The sequence below is a fragment of the Patagioenas fasciata genome, chromosome 2 (genome assembly GCF_037038585.1).
Source record: "Patagioenas fasciata isolate bPatFas1 chromosome 2, bPatFas1.hap1, whole genome shotgun sequence".
NCBI lineage: Eukaryota > Metazoa > Chordata > Aves > Columbiformes > Columbidae > Patagioenas > Patagioenas fasciata.
In genome coordinates, this window is record NC_092521.1 from 97,063,631 (window position 1) to 97,074,414 (window position 10,784).

A 10,784-nucleotide genomic window follows, 5' to 3' on the forward strand; every position below is an offset into this window, starting at 1 on the left:
CCCTGAGGCACCATCTGTAATTAATATAGATGTATTCTTTTAACTATTTTTGTATGTATACATAGCCAGAAGTTAGACACTTTCTGTAGATTTACATTCATTATATAATAAGATACAGTCCTGAATGTCTTAGAAACTGGTCATGAATGAAGATGGCAGAGAAGTAGACAAAAACAGAAAACAAGAAATAAAATCCATGGAAAGAACATAGCATGTAAAGAATGGCAAAATGCTTTCCGTTAACAGAGGAAGGGCTTCAAAGTTCTCAACTCAAAGAATGCTCTTTCCCTACAAGTCAAATTAAAACCTCCAGGTATTTTTGATGATCTTAGGAAATTGTTTTGTATTCTTACACTTGCAGCTGAAATCCCCCAGAAGTCAAAGTACCCTGCCACCTCCAACACATCTCTCCTCCCCCTTCTCGTTTTCTCTGTGCTATTGGATGTAAATCACTCCTTGGGCCGGTGGAGATAATAATGCAGCTAACAAATAGGGTCACAGAGCCCAGTGGATTAAAAAATTATGTTTAAACTATTTCCTACCTACTTATAGTTGGCCTTTAGGCCCTTAAGGACTTTGAAGTGATGCCCATTGTTCTAATGTACATATGCACAACTTTAGCATAATAATGTGTCCCACAGATTAGATGAAATGTTTTATGGATTAAAAAACATATATTGGAAAAAGTATCCAAAACTAATATATCACATTTCAACCTGAGACTAACCACAGATAACAGACTCCCCAGAACACTAGCGTTTCTACATAGCCTGTTTCATTAATCTGGCAGAAAGCTCTGTCATTGATGCAGTCCCACACTGCAGAAACAACAGGAGACTAACCAGAACATCACAAGCAACTGTGCTCTCCAACTGGAAGGACTGGGGCTGTTTGGCACCTGGGCAGAGAAACAAAGCAGCTCACCAAGTCCTCTCACCCTTCATCCTCATCACAAATAACATGTTGGGTTCTCATCGTTTTAAGGAGAAGATGGGGGGTGTAACATTGGTGGTTGGACATGAAAGAGCAATTTAACATCTGAGGGCTCTACAAAGGATGGTTAGGTTGCCAGGAGACAACATGGGATGTTTGTTTGCATGCTGGTCATGGAAAAGAGCAGTCCTGCCTCAGGAAGTCTTTTCAGGTCCTTCAGTTGAGCACTGGGAAAGGGCTTGGAAGGTATCAGAGAACCCAGTGACTGGAGTTTGGGTTAACAGAAACAGCAGGGAAATCAGTGGGGAAAGGCTGGAGGTCAGGCAGTCACTGATGATGAGATTCGAGTCAGTTTCTGCAGTTAAAAAATTCCTGTGCTTGAAAAGAGAAAAAATAAAATAATTAATTCATAAGTTTTTAGCACTAATTAATAAACGAGGCCCTGACTCTTTTCCTGCACTTCTCTCATGTGATCAGAAGTGGCTGGTAACTCGTATGATACGGACAGACTGGTGCACTCTATAAACCTTTTTCCTCTACTGTCTGAGGCCTTTTGATCAGAACATCATTAGAGATAAATTAAGGTTTTATTAATTTATGCCTTCGGTCTCATTCCTATACCATACTCTAAACAGATACAGTCCCCCTGCAATCACAGCATCATAATGCAATCACATGATATGCAAATGTTGCATTATCCTACTGTGACTTAAAGACTAGGCCTTAAGATCAATAAAGCCATTGGAAGCCACTTTGCAAACTGCAATTGGAATGTTTTGCTCTTAGGTGGATGAAAATTCATCCTGAAATGCCATGGGTACCAGCATGTGGCTTTTCAATTTTATAAACATTTAATATTCTGTGATATAAAATGTTTGAAAGCAGAAAGGCCACGTGCTGGTACTTGTAGCATTTCTGGATGAATGGTGTCAGGCCCTTTCCTGGACATAAGTGATGGGCACTGAGCGAAACAGCAGATTGCATTTGCCACCGTCCCTGTATTCATGCCCACCAGAGCTCAGGAAACTGCCAGGTGAGTCCTTGAAGGAACGGTGTCTCCAAGAGCTCCCACAAGAGCACTGCACCTCTGCCCCACTGGTGATTCAAGCCCAGACTAAGTCTGAGCCTCTTAAGTTGGATGCAAGAAAAACCCAGTCAAGTCAAATAGTTCCTGACTGTCTTCTGGTCTCCTCCACTGAAACTGGATCACAGAATCACAGAATCACAGAATGTTAGGGATTGGAAGGGACCTCGAAAGATCATCCAGTCTAATCCCACTGCCGGAGCAGGAACACCTACATGAGGTTACACAGGAAGGTGTCCAGGCAGGTCTTGAATGCCTTCAGAGTTGGAGACTCCACAGATCAATCTCAAAACCCATTATTGTGTTTAATTGTTTAATTTTGCTGTCAGTGCAAGGCATCAGTCCTAAATTTAATTACACAGGTTACAACGTAAGCAAGGAAATCTCTTGCCTACTAAATTTGACACTGCTCAGCTAATAAATATGTATGTTCCTGGCATAAACAATAATACCTTAAAATATACTACAAATGAGTGTAACAAAAGAAATGGCAATATCATTGCTCAGAATAACCATCTTGAGAAATATTTAGATCTTGAATGTGTGGCTAAGCAACACCAAACTCTCTGTGAACTTAAATATTCATTTGGAAGTATCAGCAGCAGACCACTGCCTCGAGGCTTAGCACTCAGCTGAAATGACTGCAATACTTGTCATGCACTTTAGCAAGATTTTAAAGTATTTGAAGTCTACAAGCTATGAACCACTCAGAGGAGGGAAAAAAAAGTGCTGCATGCTCTAAAATCTATTTTAATGCCAAATTAATTCCTTCCACTCAAATTCCAGGTAAATGGCATCTCGACCCTGCTGTAAAGAAGAAAAATAGGTTGCATATTCTGCTGTATGTTCTCTTTTCTCCTGTACACTGAAGTGTTAGAAGGCATAATCAGATAAATCCTAATGGCAAATCATTAGTGTCAACCACTATCATTCCATCTCTTTCAAGGGACGATGACACTTCAGAATCTGGCCATATTCTACTGATTTTTTGACAAATTTGGATGTTGGTATTAAAAGGTTGATCAGACATCAAGTGCCTTGCACTGAAGACATAACTGCAGGGTTTGAAGTGAAAACACCAATGAGTTAGTAATATGAAAAATTTATGGGACATAAAAACAGTTGCTCCAACTCATATAATGTCATAAATAGGAGATAATCAAACAGGAAGAAAGTTGGAACAGTATGAAAGGAAAAAGTCACCATGGTCATCAAACCTTCTCATGAGAGAGCCTACCCTTCTGTGAGGAGCCACACTTTGCATTTAGTTAGATCAGTACCTTTAAGCTTTGTTAGATCATTGATTGCAAATGTTATTGTGTGTATGGTCTAAAGAGTAGATACAACAAAAGAGAGCTACAAAGCAAGTCTCATAAAACAAACACACCTACCACCTAATGTAACATATATGTGTATGTATATGTACAGGAGAAAGCTGATGCTAAGCAGCACAATAAGCAGGTTATTCACTTCCCTGACCGTGTAACTTTCTTCTCATATGAGCTTGCTTCCCTGCCTTCCTTTACAACATATTCAAGATTTTTTAACCAATGCAGCATCCAGACGTCTTTTTATTACTCCTGACTGAATAAAACACACCAATCACTTTGTATTATCCAAAATGTGATGCACTGTTTTGAAACTGAAGTACAGCTATGGGAAAAGTTTTCCACAGACACACACAGCAAGTTTTCCACACACACACACACAAATCTTTGGCTGAGGAAGTTTTCCACACACACACACAAAAACAACAACAACAAAAAAAAAAAAAAAAAAAAAAAAAACCAAAAAAAACCACCAACAAACAAACAAACAAAAAAAAAAAGAAAAAACAACAAAAAAAAAAGTTTTCCACACACACACACAAATCTTTGGCTGAGGAAGTTTCGACACAGTGGGAACAATTTCAAACTGCCAGCATCCCGGGAAGAAACTCCTAACACTTACCAAGCTCTTTCCCCCGCTAAACTCTACCCAGGTTACTGCATAAGAAACCTGGAAGGGTGTTTCCAAAAGGTGGACCCAGTTTGAAGTCACTGCATCTCTGCAACCACGAACTATCAACTATCCTCTCTATGTCGTCCATACAGCAGGTGAAGGGTATACTCTGCATTTATAAAAAGCTTACTAAAACCTGATAAATCATTAAACCACTTGTAATTTTTTGTGTAGTTGTAACATATTTGGCCCATCTTTTTGAAATGCTCTCTAACTTCCACCGACCTCCTTCCCCCCAAAAAAACAGCCCCCTCCCCACATCGCACCGCTGGAGCAAACAGCGCTCTGCCTCTGAACAAGCCCCCTCCGCTTCCTGGCTGGGCGGGGGGAAAGATGGCCGAGGGTGGGCTCTTCCCCTCCACACACCGGGGCACCCCCTGCCCCTTCCCCTCGGGGCTGCGCCGCCCGCCGCCGCTTGGGCGAGCCCCGCGCCGAGGAAGCGGCGGGGGCGGCCGGGTGCCGGCGGCGGCTGCGGGGGGCCCCGGCGGTCCCGTCTCCCCCCGCTGACACTCACGGGCGCCGGGGCTGCGGGTGGGTGCCGGGGGCTCCGCGAGGCGGTCCGTTTCATTCTCCTCCTCTTCCTCCGCCTCCTCCTCCTCCTCCCCGCGGGGCCTCAGCACCGCGGACAGCGGCGGCGGGGCCCGGACAGCGGCGGCGGGGGGCGGCTCGGTGCCCACCCGCACCAGGGCGCGCCGCGGCCGGCCCAGGGCCGAGCTCACGGAGCCCATGGCCGCCCCGCGCCGCCCGCTGCGCCCCGCCGGTCCCGCCTCTGCGCGGGCAGCGGCCCCCGGCACGGCCCGAGCGCCGCTCCCCTGGCCCCACCTCCCCACACGGAAGAAAAGCTCCCGCTCCGGGCGCGGCCGAGCCCCGCCCCGCCTCACCGGGACGTTGTGTTTCTTCCCCCGCCCCACGCAAAGAGTGTGGGGAGACAGGAGGGAAGGACCCACCCCGAGCACCCCCAGACCGGCGCGCCCTCCTCCACCCTCCCCAGAGAGCCCCGTCCAACCCACAGGTGTCGGCTGCGGTGCGTGAGTGCCATTGGCACCAGGGAGTTCACGGCACCGTTTCAAAAGACACATTCATGCTGCTCTTCATCCTCTTCATAATGGAGCGGGAGTAAATCCAACACTTTTTGCCCTTTCTTAATGTCCTTATTTGTCGTTCAGCATTGTCTCCTGGGACCAGTCAGAGGGTTCTCTGCTCGCAGACGGAGAGGCAGCACGGTGGTATCCAGTGGACTCAGCACTGTGCGCTCTGCTCTAGCCGACCCTGCCTTTCGCAGGGGGCTTGGGCTGAATGATCTCCAGAGACACCTTCCAACCTCAACTGCTCTGTGCTATTAGACATTACAATATCATGTACCATGCTATATTGATAGCTTGTAACTGCAGAGTTTAGTACTATAGGTAGAGTCACCAACTATAACAGCATCACTTGCAGAGGTCTTGTACAATCCAGATGCAGCTCTGAGCTGCTGGAGACTTCTATAGTGGAGTTTAATCTCGTATCCGTAAAACAGATATCGTAAAACTTTACCAGGGCACTTCAGTACCATCCTGACTGTGATAGATATTTCCTTAGATGTTTAAAACAACAGTAGAACATAGATACGCTTCCCTGAGCATATTGTCCCTGTTTCTGCACCTAACGGCTCAGCAGTACTGACTAGCAACACAAAAGTAACCGGCTGCATCCCTACCAAGAACAGAAGTCAGGTAATTGCAGCCTGTAGTCCCAGGCTTGTCTGGAAAGAATGTGCCCCTTTCCCAAGCAGTTCTGTGCCTCAGAGCTGACTGCCGCCAGCTGCTCTGCTCTCCTGTTACAGCGAGATCCCAAAGCAACTCGACACTGACGCAATAAACTGCAAATGGGAATTTCTTTGCTAGGGCGGTCTGCCTCTTCTGGATGAAAACAGTGCCACTACTGCATCGGAAAGCAAGAAAACAACGGCACACGCAGCCTGTTCTTTTTAACCCTCTGCAACCGTTCCACTAACTTTTTTTTTTTTTTTGTCTCAGTGTCTCTACCTGTATTTTCTTCTTGATTCTACTTGCAGAGAAGACAGTTTCAGCACAAAGCAGCATTTCAGGGAGAGAACATGTCTTGCTCTCTGGGGATGTTGCTTGATCAGGAAGAACTTTCGATAACCACAAGAAGGAAATGGAAATCAAATGTATCAGCTTTTCCTTTAGAACAGCCCTACCTCCCATTTTCCTAAGTTTTGGTGTGTGGTAAAGGACAATTTGTTTCATGTAAACAATAATTTTTAAAAATATAATACTTTAAATTGAATGAGTAAAAGTATTAATGACATGCAGCATTGTAGAGTTATGCAATACAGGCACAAAATCTTAAGAAATACAAGAATCTAACTTGCAGCCCAACACGAAACTAAATTGCACACATGCATTGTCATTCCATCTTTAATGGTATGATCCTATGCATGCTTTTTTTTTTTTCCTCATAGCATTACCAGCCAGATCTAAATACAGCATTTCCACACAGTCTCTTCAGACAGCTACAGACACCTACTACACAGGCCCTGCACACGCAGCCTAAAGAAAAACGTACCATTTGTTCCTGAGCTGGGCTATCTCTAGGTTTTCAGGGAGTACATGACAAATAGTCAGTTTTGGTGAATTGCCAGCTAAAAGCTGCCTTGCAGTCACAATGGCAATGTAATAGCAGGAGCAGTTCTCACAGAGTTAAGGACTTAGGGTCAATTATTTTTCCAAAATGCAAAACAGATGAAACAGAAGTCTGCCACAAGACGAGAGCTGAGTTCTGTTTCTAGCTCTGCCTGAAATGATCTTCTGTCACTGTAGTTCAGCCTAAATGAAAATGAGGCGATCAGATCACTGACTTCCTCATAATTTTTTAACTCCCAGTCAGATTTGTCTGAATGTAAAATGATAAAGTGCTCAAAGATGCAAAGCTAATGCAAGTTTCGTGAAAAGATTTGTGAGAATAAGTGAGCAGAACTCCTCATCACTGTGGGAAAGACTGCAGGGTTAACTTATTTCTTACCAGGCATTGGCTTGTCAATTCAAGTCCCAAATTGTCAGGAAATGAGGTTCCATGAGTTCACGGCACAGTTAACATGAGGGATATCTGCCTTCCTTCACAGAATCACAGAATCACAGAATGTCAGGGATTGGAAGGGACCTCGAAAGATCATCCAGTCCAATCCCCCTGCCAAAGCAGAACACCTAGATAGGGCTACACAGGAAGGTGTCCAGACAGGTTTTGAATGACTCCAGAGAAGGAGACTCCACAACTTCCCTGGGCAGCCTGTTCCAGTGCTCTGTCACCCTCACTGAGAAGAAGTTTCTTCTCATATTCAAGTGGAACCTCGTGTGTCCCAGGTTGTACCCGTTGCCCTTGTCTTATCATTGGTTGTCACTGAGAAGAGCCTGGCTCCATCCTCGTGACACTCACCCTTTATATATCTGTAAACATTTATGAGGTCGCCCCTCAGTCTCCTCTTCTCCAAACTAAAGAGACCCAGCTCCCTCAGCCTTTCCTCATAAGGGAGATGCTCCACTCCCTTAACCATCTTTGTTGCCCTGCGCTGGACTCTCTCCAGCAGTTCCCTGTTGTATGGGGATATAGCGGAAGATTTGGCGAGGAGGTTAGTTAAATGTAAATGTGCTCAAGTGACTTGCACCTGTCTGTAGAAAAAGCACATACATCACACTAATTCTTTTACTGACCTTGCGTGCTGGATGAGTAGAACCTCTGTGTTAGGTAACATAGGCCTGTGAGAAGCTCTAGGCACCTTATCACTATGTCTGAGATTCCTGCTTTGTTGTGAGAAAGAGCGGGAGGCTGCGCCTGCCTCAAGCCTTGAAATACAGGCGAGCTCAGCAGGCCCAGCGATCTTCCAGCAGGGCTGAACTGACCAGCGCCTGTGTCCCCGCCTGTGTCACCTCTGCCTGGGAGCTCAGGTGTGGCTTCGGAGATCCCTCAGTAGAGAGATTACTAAAATAAAACTTGCTCTTTACAATGCATCAGTGGCCTCTGGTTCATCTTGCAACGTGCCTGCGTATGTGTACACACCTGTCCTTCTTGAACTGAGGAGCCCAGAACTGGACACAGTATTCCAGGTGCGGTCTCACCAGGGCAGAGTAGAGGGGAAGGAGAACCTCTATCGACCTGCTAACCACCCCCCTTCTAATGCACCCCAGGATGCCATTGGCTTTCCTGGTGACAAGGTTCAGCCGCCAGGGCTGTTCCCTGCCTGAGAGCACAAACATTTGCCTGCCGAGGAGAAGTGCCAACTGCAACGGGATGCCCTTTCCCTCCACCAGATGGCAAGACTGCAGCAAAACCCAGTAACTTTTCAGTTCTTGTGAAGGAGGACAGGGAGAGATCAGCCAATAGGGCAAAGCACTGACTATGCAAATGCTATTTGATTTTTGGAAGATAAGCAGGGCTGCTGCGGGCGGGGCTGCACACGTGGGGCTCTGTCACCCGAGTGTCACAATGCCAGCACGCAGCAACACAGAGCTCACAATGCCCTGGGCAGGATCAAAAGGAGCAGCCGGGTCCCGCGTCCACTGCCAGAGCTGGCCCGGGGGCAGCCCCAACACATCCCGGAGGAAGCATTTGAGGAGCTGGTGGCATCACAGGGCAGGGGCTGAAGGAGGAAGACCTTGCATGAGGCTGCTGGAGGTTCTCCACTGCAAGGCGATCTGCTGCCAGGGCCACCTTCCAAACTCATCTGATGCATGGAAATCCTTTTCAGCTGGATAGCAGTGGAGAGACCAAGAAAATTTCTTCTGGAGGAGCACTGCAGAGCTCACCATCTTCATCCCCCGTGGAGCCAGGCTCAGGAGCTGTAAGAAATAGGATGTAGAGGGGTTGCAAGGGGTTGCAGTGCTTTGGAACACCCACTGGTGTCCCACCAGGCACAGGAAGCATTCTTGCCCCCAAGGTCCATAAGATCAGAGGCATTTGGGCACTCTCCCAAGTCCAGGAGATGGCTCCAGCTCAAGGGAGGATAGCATAGGACAGGACAGGACAGGACAGGACAGGGCTTGGGCAGGTCCTGGGAGGCGTGAGCAGCTTGTGGGACAAGGAGCCAGGTCTGGCTCACATGCTCAGGGAACAGCCGATCGCCAGCACTGGGGTCAGGAAGGAATTTTTTCCCCCGGGGCAGATTGGCACTGGTCCCCGGGGGTTTTTTGCCTTCCTCTGCAGCATTGAGCATGACCACTTTGCAGAGCTCCTCTGGGCCCTTTTGGCTCGGATCCTGCCTGCTGCTCAAGCACCAGGAAGATGGCCTCTCGTGCCCTGCAGCTGGGGGGAGGAAGGCTTTTTTTTTCCCCCAGGTGGGACGGCAAGCGTCTCCGGGGGTTTTTTGCCTTCCTCTGCAGCGCTGAGCACGGCCCCTTGCCACGGCTTCTTTGGGCCATTTGGGCTGGGTGCCTGCTGCTCCACGAGCTGGCCCTAAACTTAGCTAGAACAGCACACCCAAACCAGCATAGAACAACTCACCTAAACCAACCTTGAACGTCTGCAAACAATCAACCAACCTTCAAGAGCCTAAACCAATCTAGCTTCAAAATCTTCACACAACCAGCCATCAACAACCTAAAAAGAACCTTCAACGATCTACAACATACTACCTGAACCAACCTTGATCAACCTCAAGCAACCAACCGAAACCAAAAAACAAACAACTTTCAATGACCTCCAAGAACCCAGCTTCAACAATATGAAGCCTCTGAGAAACAGACAACCTACAAACACACAAACAGCCTCAGACAGCACAAAACAACTGAAAACAACAAACCCCAAACAACCCAAACAACCTAAGTCAAATGCCCAAAAGAACCTCAACCACCAAACGATCATTACCAAATCTACCAAGAAATCCAAACTAGACCACCTATTCAACCTAAACCACCAGAAAACACCTCAACAACCTCCAACAGCCTGATGTCATCAAATCACCTAACCCAACCTACCTAAAAAAAACTAAACCAACCTCAACCAAACAACCTGAACCAACCTCAACACAAACCCTTCAAGCAACCTCAATGATGGAAACCAAACCTACCTAGACCAACCTACCTAAAAACACAGACATCCACCAACCTGCCTAAACTGCCTACTGAAAACAAACAGAAATAAATCAAACCAGCCTCAAATAACCTGCCTAAACCACCCAACCTCATATCATCAAAATGACCTCAATCAAACCACCTACACCAACCTCAAACAAACCACTGAAAACGACCTCAACAAAATCAACTTCACATACCACACCTAAAATAGCCAAAGGAAGACAACTTCAACCAAAAATCACCTACATCAAGCTACCTAAACCCACCAACCTTAAACAACCAGCCTCCCACAACCACCCTCAAAGAAGAACCTGCCTCAAACAAACCACCTCCAACCACCTCAACAACCTCAACCAAGCTACCAAAACCAAAAACCTCCCTCCACCAAAACAGCCCCTGCTTGGAAGGGCTCCAGCGCGGCTGCAACATCCGCAGCTGCCACTCGGCACCTCTCCCTGCGGGCAACACAAGCGCCTGGCAGGGACCAAAGCGCTCCTCGTGCATCCCTGCCCAAGAAGCACGGCAGCAAAACAAGCTGTGGAAGGCAAAGAGTCTGCTCGTCATCGCTACGTGTCACGTAGCTCTGGAAGACATCCCATGGTGCCACACCTGTCATCATCATCTTCTTCTTCTTCTTCTTTTGTGCATGGTCAGTCCCGCGCCTCATTCTCAAGGTTCTCCCTCTTCAGGAAGCA